The 11895-nt window shown below is 41.9% G+C and overlaps 1 protein-coding gene across 4 annotated transcripts in view; it reads left to right on the top strand.

Moving 5' to 3' along the window:
* The window catches only part of ARHGAP42 (Rho GTPase activating protein 42), a 332737-nt gene that overhangs the window by 91852 nt on the left and 228990 nt on the right, over window positions 1-11895 (top strand). The window lies entirely within an intron of this gene.

The following is an 11895-nucleotide window of genomic DNA, read 5'->3' as shown; positions in this document are numbered from 1 at the left end:
TTTTTTAAAAGAGCCAGGACGCTGGGGTGGGTGGGGAAGCCATTGATGGGGCTGGGAGAGTGGGTGGGGGTCAGGCGGCGTTCAGGGGGGCTGAGGGTGCAGGCAGAGGTGGGGCCTGATGTGGGTTCCCCATGGTCCCCTCCTCCTCACTTCTTCTGCCTCCCCCCCCCGCTCCCTACTTACCGGCATGTTATCTGGGTCCAGCTCCCTGCGGCAGTGAATGGGGACTGCCCAAAATGCTCCGAATCTTTTCTGAATCTATTTGGAGACCTTTGAATCAATTTGGTCTCCCGATTTGAATTGGATTTGGAGATTCAGCTTGAAGTTCCTTCCAACATTATAACTCTATGCTTTTTCTGTGACTTTATAAAAGACTTGATGTTTTAGGATTGTCAGCCTAGGACACCATATCAGCAGTTGGCATACATTTCCAAAAGCAGATAGTGATTTGGTTGCTTCTGGTTTAGATGTCTGATTTAATCAGTTGTCTTTCAAAATTTGGGTCTTTAACTTTTTCTCAAAGCCAGACCCTTGTAAAGTGTTTCTGCCTGTAGTACCTCAAATCACTAATCAGTTTTAAAAATATAGTGCTTAAATAGGCAAAGCAGCTGAAATGTTTACTGCAAATGTAGTTAAGAAAATAACATATTTTCCTGAAAATGATTAAGGAAATTCAAATAAAGTAATATATTAGTTACAAGGAAGATAACTCTCAGGTGTGTCCTCAGATTTAATACTCTTCCTTTTTTCATCCTTTATTTCATCAACCCACACAGAGCCACCCACATGTAAAGATTATACAGCTGTGGAGATTGAAATATCAGGTGTTTTCCCTCAGTTAAAGTGTGTGTGTGTGTGTGTGTGTGTGTGTGTGTGTGTGTAGACTGATTTGGCATATTTTACATGTGCTTTCGCATTTCTCTCTTGAGGGAATGCTCAGGATGAATATTCCTAGTAGCTGTAACTGAAAATATCAAGTGCAGACTAGTTCCCAAAACATTTATTTTTCATTCTGGACTAATATTATGATTGTTTAAAAACTAATTTTAATATCAGTTGTTGTGCTGTACAAATAACTATTAGTAGTGCATTAATATACTAATAAAAAGCCAATCTATTAATATATATTAATAAAAAGCCAACCTATTAAATGGGTACAAAAAGCCAACCTATTAAATGGGTACTTTGCGTCAGTCTTTCATCAGTCCCATGGGACGCCCATGCCTGCTACAGGACAGGGAAGTCCGGGTGAGGGTGATCCCCTGCCCTTCATTAATGCTGACCTCGTGAAGGAACATCTTGAGAAGCTGGATACCTTCAAGTCAGCTGGCCCTGACAGTCTACATCCCCAGGGTACTCAAGGAGCTGGCAAGCATCATAGCTCAGCCTCTAGCACGGATCTTTGAAAACTCTTGGTGCTCTGGTGTAGTGCTCAAAGACTGGAAGAAGGCCAATGTGGTGCCTATCTTCAAGAAAGGGAGGAAAGTGCATCCGGCTAACTATAGGCCCATCAGCCTGACTTCTGTCCTGGGGAAGATCTTAGAAAAGTTTATTAAAGAGGCCATCCTTAATGGAGGCTGATGTCAACATCTTAAGGGATAGCCAGCACGGGTTTGTCTTAGGTAGGTCTTGCTTGACCAATCTCATTTCCTTCTATGACCAGGTGACCTATCACCTGGACAAGGGAGAAGAGATTGATGTCATATATCTTGACTTCAAAAAAGCCTTCGATCTGGTGTCCCATGATCGCTTCTTGGTGAAACTGGCCAATTGTCGCCTTGGGTCCTCCATGATCCACTGGCTGGAAAATTGGCTCCGTGGTTGGACCTCAGCATTAATGGAGGGTAAGGAATCTCCCTCACCCAGGCCTTCCTGTCCCATAATGGGCAGGGGCGTCCCTTGGAACTGGTGAAAAACCTATGTAAAGTACCCACTTAGCAAGAAACATTTGTGCAGTACAGCTTATTCTGCTGGTGAGTTCAATATTTTTCATGCTATTACAGGATGAAAATGGATTGGTATTTATTGCTAAAAGGTACTGTTCTGAAATGAAAGGCAGAAGCTGAAACTGCTGAAGTCAATACAGAAGAAAAATCTGCAAAAACAAAAAAAAATGATGAAAATCCCGGGACGTCATTCTCCCCCTGTACTCGGCCTTAGTGAGGCCACAGCTGGAGTACTGCTTCCAGTTTTGGGCTCCACAATTCAAAAAGGATGTGGAGAAGCTTGAGAGAGTCCAGAGAAGAGCCACGCGCATGATCAGAGGTCAGGGAAGCAGACCCTACGATGACAGGCTGAGAGCCCTGGGGCTCTTTAGCCTGGAAAAGCGCAGGCTCAGGGGTGATCTGATGGCCACCTACAAGTTTATCAGGGGTGACCATCAGTGTCTGGGGGAATGTTTGTTCACCAGAGCGCCCCAAGGGATGATGACTAAGTCGAACGTTCATAAACTACTACAAGACCGTTTCAGGCTGGACATAAGGAAGAATTTCTTTACTGTCCGAGCCCCCAAGGTCTGGAACAGCCTGCCACCGGAGGTGGTTCAAGCGCCTACATTGAACACCTTCAAGAGCAAACTGGATGCTTATCTTGCTGGGATCCTATGACCCCAGCTGACTTCCTTCCCTTTGGGAAGGGGGCTGGACTCGATGATCTTCCGAGGTCCCTTCCAGCCCTAATGTCTATGAAATCTATGAAATATATATTTTGATTTTTGCTTAAAAGGGAAAACCCAAGTCTCATCTTAGCCCCTTTTCTTCTTTGGTTTTCAAAGTTATTCTGCCTTACAGGCTGTAGCTGCCAGCATTGCAACAATCTGATGTGTGCAGAATGTAGGTTGACCTGTGAGTAACTTTTGCACCTCTTGGAGTGAGTCTTGTAGAACATCCAGGCAAGAAAAAACTTGAAAAATGACTTTGCTGGCTCTTGCTCTACTCCTGTTTTCAGTTTCCTTTCCTGTTGGCCTGTGCAGTTGAGCTACTCTGTCACTCAATTATAATTCCTTCATGTGTCCAGCTACTTTAATAACAAGACTGGCATCTGGTATATGAGAAAATAAATATTCAGCTCCATTCTGTAATGGAATATAGATACAGGGCTTCCATACTTGACTAATGACAAGAGATTTCTTCCCTACCAGCCACAGTCCATCTATCAGAAGGCTATATAAACATAGGAGGTCATAGAATTATAGGAAACTAGGGTTGGAAGGGATTTTAGGAGATTATCTAGTCCTGCAGCAGCAGCAGCAAATCCTTGTGTTTGGGGATTATTGTCTTCCATGATTGCTTTATCTGTGGGTCTGAAGATGGCTGACGAGGCCAATTCGGGATTGATCATCTAGTCCAGCCCCCTGCTCAAAGCAGGATCAGCCCTATCTATATCATCCCAGCCAAGGCTTTGTCTATCTGGGTCTTAAAAACCGCCAAAGATGCAGATTACATAACCTCTCTCTGTAGCCTGTTCCAGGGCTTTACTACTCTCCAAGTGAGAGAATTTTTCCTCATATCTTCCCTTGCTGCAACTTGGGACTTTTGCTCTTTGTTCTGTCATCTGCTGTCACTGAGAACAATCCAGCTCCATCCTCTGTGGAACCACCCTTCAGGTAGCTGAAAGTTGTTATTAAGTTCCCCCTCAGTCTTCTCTTTTCTAGACTAAATAAACCTAGTTCCCTCACCCTCTCTTTATAAATCATGTTCCCCAGTCCTCTAACCATTGACACTGCACTCTGCTGGACTCTCTCCAGTTGGTCCACAACCTTTTTTATAGTGCGGGGCAAAAAACTGAACACAGTACTCCAGATGTGGCCTCACCATTCATAACAGAGGGGCATAATCACTTCCCTCTATCTGCTGGCAACACTGCTACTGATTCAGCCTAATATGCTGTTAGCCTTCTTTGCAACAAGGGCACACTTGGCTCATACTCAGTTTATTGTCCACTGTACCCCCAGGTCCTCTTCTGCAGAGCTGCTTCTTAGCTAGTCAGTCCCCAGTTTGTACTGGTGCATGGGATTGTTCTGCTGTAGGTGCAGGACTCCTTATTGAACTTCATGAGATTTCTTTTGATCCAGTACTCCAAATTCCCTAGGTCTCTCTGAATCCTAGCCCTGCCCTTCATCATACCTACTACTCCCCCCATCTTGGTGTCATCTGCAAACTTCCTGAGGGTGCAGTCCATCCCATCTGTCAGATACCCCTGCTTTACCTGTGGAAGGTAAGAATGTAAGAACTGTTATTTACTGGGTCATATTATAGGTACACTTTGTCTAGTATCCTGTGTTGCACATTGGCAGAGAATGGATGCTGAAAGGGAAAGTGAACAGCATATGGCCAAGGTTTTTCCCTTTGTCCTCTCCCACTTGTAGTTTCCAGCATTTAAGGTCCAGGGAGTTTTGATTCAGAGGGCTGTTCACCTAACTCCCATTTTCCATGGCTACTTATGAGAATTTTGGGGTGATATGTCTTGTAGTATAAGACAGGGTTGTTCTGGGTAGTTTCAGGAATAAGTTAGATATGATGGTTTAGATTAGGATGATTCTGCCTTGAGCAGATGGTTGGACTAGATGACCTCCTGAGGTTCTTTCCAGCTCTGTTTTTCAATGATTCTTTGAGTGAGGAATTGCAGAAACCCTAGGTAGAGACCGTGGGCTGAATGTTTCATATTACATTTGTTAGGAAGGGCGGGGGGGGGATTGTTTACTTTATTCATGATTAAACGACATTATGTGGGTCAAGAATACATTATCTAAGAAAGAAATGCACACAAACAAGGGAATGCTGGTCAAAGGTTCTAGATCTGCAGCGTCTGGAATAAAAGTTATAAAAGCAAGTGTTCCTGGGATCCTGTGTTACTTGTACTCAGGCCTTTGACTAGTTTTCACTTAAAGCATTCTACTTTCTTGTGGTTTACTGCCAGGGCCTTACCTCTCCAGCTGCCAATACGTGGTCCATGCTGGAGTTGGAGCTGGAGCTGCATCTCCTCAAACACAACTGCAGCTCACACTCTCACATGAAACAGATCTCTCAGAAAATCTGTCAGGGACCAATCTCTTAGATCAGCCCCTTTTTATAGCACACACTGTTGCCCATCAATCCCCCACACAGCCAATCACGCGTCCTTGCATGTGGCACTCAAACCCTTTGCACACAGCACACGCTGGTGCGCTGGCGTCTGGCTGTCTCTCTCAAACACAGGTAAGGTAACTCCGACCATTTCCTGCCAGGGTCACAGCTCTAACTAAGCATTTGCACAACTGAAGAGTAGGCCACAGGTTCACAAGTTCACTCAGCATACGTGACCTGACCAAAGCCAACCAGGGGATACAGCGCCGTATGGCCTCTACAACAGATGATGAACAAGGAACAATGGTCTCAAGTTGCAGCAAGGGAAGTTTAGGTTAGATACAAAGAAAAACTTTTGCACTTGGAGGGTAGTAAAGCACTGGAACAGGTTACAGAGAGAGTTTTTGGGATCTCCATCTCTGGAGGTTTTTAAGACCTGGATGAACAAAACCTTGCCAGGGACGATCTAGTTGGGGATGGCCCTGCTTTAAGCAGGGGGTTGGAGTAGCTGACTGCCTGAGGTCCTTTCCAACCTTCATTATCTACAATAAAGATGTCCTCTTTATGTTTTCATAGTATGTATTGTAAGATGTCGGTAGTTTTATGGGGCTACATTCCATATCCTTACTTTGTGGTAGGGCTTTGGTAATTTGTCAAATCTTTCTTCTCCCTGCTAAGGGCTACTGTTTAGGTAGCCCTTTTTTGACAAAAAAATAGACGATTTGTTTGTCAATATGGGAATACAGGTTGGGGCTCACTTGCCTTCTCTGCTGTCTTTTGCATCTACATTGAGTTAAAGTTCAGAGAATGTGACTCAAGTCATTCTTGTACATGGCACAAGGGAGATCCCTCAAGCTTTGTGCATCCATTCAAATGGATCACCTCTACAAATGAGAAGGCTTCTGTCTGGTTTTTCATCCCCTAAATGTGTGAGAAATAATTAAGCAGCAGGTCACCTGGAAAGAGATTTTGTTTACTGGAAAGGTTGACCTTGTGGTTGTATTTTGAAAGGAATTGAAGGTTATAGAAAAGAGGATCTCCCACTGGCAGGTTTAGAGTGCTAGGTGTTTTTGGTTTTGATCTGTTTTTGATATGCTTGTGTGTGTGTGTGTACTTCCACTCTCATGTTTCTGAAGAAATTGATTGTAAGCCAGAGTGCCTGTGAAGGGGTACTATGGGAAGTTGGTGTACTTGGTTAAGAGTGAACTCTGCATAATTTAAAGTATGCAACTGTTTCATCTGTCTGCACCTGGAATGTTTTTAGGGAGGCTGGGTATGCTTAAAAGCGAGTTTATTACAGTAGGAGTGACTGAAACCCAGTAGCCTCAGTGGTATCCAGTAGAATGGACCATGACGGGGGGACCTTCCTTTTCTGATTCAGGGAGAGTTGAGGCAGTTATACTCTCACTTTTTACAAGTTCTGATACCATTTAGATCTATAGAAGCATTCCATTCCTACGCCAACCAGGCCACATTTCGATAGAGGGCCAAATGCTGTATTCATTTGTATCACTGAAAAAGCCGGAGTGAAAGCAAAGAGCTTGAATTGGGAAATTAGAGGAAAGAAAAACACAAAATGGTCTCCGCTGGGATGTGAGGGAAGAATCCAGCATAACCCATAGTTATTAATTGTCATGGCTCATATTTAGTTCAAATTCTGTTTAGTACAGGGTAGAAAGCACCTTTCATCTTAAGAGCGGTATGTGCTCCTGCTGGCCTCTGACTTGCAGGTACCAACTGATGAAAAACTGTAATGTAGTTGCCGTAACTGCAGCGATATATGTATCTAATACGTATAAAATATTTGGAACTTGGCACGTGTGAAATATTTGGACCTTAGCAAGAGTGGCCCATGTTGTCACAGTGGTGCTCCCTATCACTGTTCAATGCTGTGCAGACATATCCCTTATGTTGGCTTTCTTCCTTTCGTTTCTTGTTCTGTGTCCTTTTCTGAAGGCCTGAGACTAGACCTCATTCATCTTCTGTGTCTGTGTTGCCCTGGTTTTTTTTGGTAAAGAATGGGCTTATTTAGTTCTTGATCTTCTTTAGAACTTATGTTTTTACTCAGCAAAAGTATTTTTCAGAATCCAAGCAAACTGGGGAAAATATCTTTGGTTCTTTCTTCATAATTGGAGATAGGAGGTATCAAAGAGAACTAAAATCGTTTGAAATCAAAATTTAGGTTGAATATGGGGATAAATTTACCTGTTGGATCATAAGCCTAAAAAAAGTAATAACACCTCTCCCCCAGTGTCTTGGGAGTAAAGCTGAAAAGATGAAATTAAGAGATGTTTCCTTTTTAAATTCATCTGCTTTTTCCCTGCCAAAACCAATCCGGACTAGAAATGCACCCTCCTCCTAAATAATGCCTATGGGATTAGTAGCAGAAAAATCTAAAATTAAATTTGCCCCCAAAATTTTGCTGTTTGGTCAGGTTTTCTTCTACAGTGGGAGGTCTTATAAAGTTGATTCAACAGATGTATAAAAACATAACAAAATAGTCCAACCTGTTTGTGTGTTAATTTTGTTTTTAATTTATAAAAACCACATGTGAAGAACAGCTTTGGCAGCATACTCGACAGCAATGTGAATGGCAGGTTTTCAGGCAGTATTTCAAGATTTTTTATTTATTTATATTTTGTCATATTGCAAACTGATCACAAGGAGAACTTTGTGGCACATCAGGTTTAGTTACCTTTAAAGGTAATACTTTAAATCCCATGCAGTTTTGATGTAGGATCTATGACTCCTACTGGCTATAAAGTACTGAAAAAGATTATTGCTTCTTTATGCCAGGATATACTTAGAGTGACTTGTCAGTACCTGTCAGTAACTTTATGACATTTTTCTGTCAGGACAGAAAAACATTTGTTGGCTTTCCCCCTTCTCAGAGTTTCATTTCAAGGCTTGAAGCCATAGAAAAATGTCAGAAATTTTATTTGATGCTGTGGCTTCTAAGGAATTACTTGGAGTAGAGTTTGTGGCTGCAAATAATGCCAATATTTCAGAACTGGGGAAATGCTTCTGTGGAATGGTAGCTGTGTCAAATAAATTAAATAACTTGCTAGAATATCTCTTGATTTTCTTTCTAAAAAGAGAATATTCTTTTTAGCTCTGTTTTCCACCACCCTCCTCCCAACATCGATCCTATGCTATTGCCCAATTTGTCATTTCAGTTATAATGATCACAGTTCATCAGAAAGTAAGTTTCCTTTGGTTCATCTTCCATTCAGATTGAATTCAAAGGCGGGAGAAATATAACCACATTTATTTGAAAGCTCTGTTTGATGTTTTAATGGAAGCTTAACCTGTGGAATAATGGTATGATCTGGTCTTTATAATTAGTTCTTGGCCACTTTTGAGATGTCAATACTGTTGCTATTGTGAAATGCTTTTGCTAGATGTGATTTAGTTTTCAAAGGAGGATGTGAGCTCACTGACCTTTTCTGGCAAAATGGCTCGGAGCTAAGAAACAACATAATTCCATTCCTCCACCCCCACACCCCTTTTAGTTGATCTAGGACGGACACGAGGAAATAATTTGATAGAATCCTACTTTCATTTTTGACACGTTTTCTTTAAATATTAAAAAAAAAGTCCTCCAGACATTTTGGGTACATTTATTCCATATTTTCATTCATGTATTTAAAGTCTGCAGAATTAAGGGTTGCTTATTAATTTGATTTCCTTTGATTTATTCAACAAATGGAAATTCACTCACTATTCAAGGTGTATGTATGAAGAAACACAAGCTAAATTAGGTCCATAATTGAACCCCCGCCCCCAAGCTCTTCCCCAAACAAAGTTCCAATTTTGTTTAGTCTTTGTTTTTAACATAACAAACTATGACTAGCCATAGTTTGAAGACTACCTTTCAGATGTTTCATCCTTGAATTCAGTTGCTTCAATATAGTCTGTGTGGCTAGTATAGACTGAAGTAGGTCCTAAGATGCTTGATAGCAGTTTTGTTTAAAGTTTTCTCTTGCGCTTGCTTGACGAGCATTTGGATAACAGAAGAAGAGGCAAAAAAAATGAACAAATAAGAAATGTCAAAGGTAAAAACAGTTTTAGAAAGTGCAGAGAAGACAGGTCAAGATACATTAGCTAATGGTCACTTTGGGCACTTTTACACATGCTCCGGGGGGCTGGCGGGTACTTCAAGGAGAGCAGCTTCGAGAGCTACTTTATTTAAAGTGCTGCTGCATCTTGTATATCATTGTCTCCATGCTTAAGAATGATGGTGGGGATGTTTGAATTAAAGCCCATTTGACACGCTTTAGTTCAAGCACTCTTACTGCCATTTAGAAGCACAGAGATAGATACACAAGACTTGGGAGGCTGCTGGGGTATAGTAATTGCCATGCTTCAGCAGACTCAACAGCCTCCGTGCTCATATATAGGCATCCTTAAAGTGCATTTAGTGGCTTTATGTTGAGGTTATATCTGGGTTCAGACAAGATACAGGTTAAAAAAAATCTGCAAAGCTTTCATCAGTAAGCTTCTGAAAATGGGCCAGATAACTACAAAAATTTGGGTTTACTGCAGAATCTTTGTTTTTTAGACTTGAACTGCAGTTTTTGCTGAATAACCTGTCTGCAAATGACCCAAGACAAGTGCTTTTTAAAAACTTTAAATCTGCACAAGAAATCTTTTTTCCCCTAAGTGCTTCTATCTGGTGGCCAGCCTTTAAAAACTTTAATACTTAAAAACTTTAAAATTAGTTTCTTTTAGATTCATAGATTCACAGATGCTAGGGTTAGAAGGGACCTCAACAGATCATCGAGTCCGACCCCCTGCCTGGGCAGGAAAGAGTGCTGGGGTCAGATGACCCCAGCCAGATGCCTATCCAGCCTTCTCTTAAAGAGCCCCCAGGTAGGGGAAAGCACCACCTCCCTTAGAAGCCCTTTCCAAATTTTGGCCACCCTTACCGTGATGTTGTTTTGCCAAGCACAAAAGGCTTTGCTTGGGTGCTCGATCAACTCTTGTATCTCCCAGTCATTCTCATCAAACCAGTCTTGATGTTTCCTGGTAGAGAATTCAAGTGTCTTTTCATAGGCACTGATAGTGTACTTGAAGTCACCCCAAGGTCTGTCAATATTCTCCCATTGTTGTTGATTGGAATTTGCCCATTTTTCAGAGGCACTGGTGAAAGAGGTCTAGCTTGATTGGGTCCTTGAGTCCTTTGACACTGATCTTCTGTCGGCATTGCTTCTGCTGTAGTGTAGAGCAGCAAATGGTATTAATCAGATTGTTATTTCTTTAAAATGTGTGTGCATTTTACAAATATTAATCATTTTTTATATGCCTTACCTGTACTGTTTGGCCATTTATCATATTATGTCTGTCATTATTAAATTTGACACTAACATTTATTTACATTTATGCTTTTGGGCATTTAATTTTAGTGGGACTATCCCTTTAAACATTTCTTAGTTCCCAGAATGACTTGCTCAACACCACTACTAGTTTATTTAAGTTCCATTCTATATTGATCAAATCCTCTGAGAATAGGAGGCAAGAGAGCTATTATCTTTAAAATTGTCTTTGTGTTATAACAATCTGAAATTCAAAGTTAATGCATTAGTAGGTATGTATCTATTTCCAGAAAGTAACACATGTATATGCTTACCTAAGAAAACATCTCAGTTTTTGATTTATGTCAATTTTTTTTTTTTTTTTTTTTTGGTATAAACTAAACAATCTTTTTAATGCAACAGAGCCCAGTCTTGAGTCACTACCAAAATTGTGGAATAAGGTTGCAGTAGGCTGGTGGGGGGAGAAAGTCTATTTTTTTTCTTTTTTTAATAAAGATATCTTAAACTGTTTCCTCCTGAAAAGGGAAGAGTTTTCAGCAAATTATTACTGGGTTGGGAAAGCTCCAGAGAAAACAGCTGGTGACCCGTTTTAATTCTAATAAATGATACCACAAATAAACATCAGAGTAAATAAACAATTGTTTTTGCATGTTAAGCCTCGTTTCTCACAGACATGATTCCCATCATAATACCAAGTGTTATTTTACTAGTTTCTGAACCATATTTAAATAGGCTATGGACTGAAAAACTCTTCACGTTATGTAAACTAGTACTCCATAACTACTCTAAGGCTAAGTACAGACAATCAAAAAGCCAAGGCTGAATTGATTCAATCTTTGCAGATTTTTTAAAACTGAATAGATTGAATCAATGAGCAAGTGAACAGACATTCACTTTTCAAATAGGAAAGGCAGCCAGACCCTGTGCAGTGCCTGCTGGGCACTGCACAGAGCTGGAGCCCTCTGATTCTCCAAGCAATGCTCCATCCTCGGCCTCTCCATTGGCTGAGCAAGGGGTGGTGGTGGTGGTGGTGGTGGTGGTGGGAAGGGGACCTGTCCTGCCTGGCACCAGATCCCCAGCCAGGAACAGTTTGGGGAGTGGGGAAGGGAAACTGAACCTGAGGGCTTTGCTCTGCCTCTACCCAGCTGGGAGTGGGGCTGGAATCTCCTAGACATACCCCCCTTCTTAGCCTCCCAACCTGAGGCAGTGGAAGAGGGAAGTATGCACCTGGGCTGGGCTCTGCTCCCAAGGCAGGGAGATGGGAGGAGCCATGCCCCCTTCTCATCCTGGGGCTGGCTGAGGGAAGGCGGGGAAGGGAAGCATGCAACAGGGACTTGACCAGTGTTGGAAGCCAGGAGTTATGTCCGCTCCAAAAGAAAACCGTTCCCATGGAGAGGAAAGGTAGCAGAAGGGCTGGCAAGCCCTCCTGGGTCAATAGGGACATCGCGGTCCTCTTGAAAAAGAGAAAAAGAGGCATACACACAGTGGAAGCTAGGGACAGTCCTCAAGGAGGATTT

This window comes from Alligator sinensis, unplaced genomic scaffold, assembly GCF_000455745.1.
Source record: "Alligator sinensis unplaced genomic scaffold, ASM45574v1 scaffold18_2, whole genome shotgun sequence".
In the NCBI taxonomy this organism is placed as follows: domain Eukaryota; kingdom Metazoa; phylum Chordata; order Crocodylia; family Alligatoridae; genus Alligator; species Alligator sinensis.
This window is presented reverse-complemented; position numbering and strand designations above follow the sequence as displayed.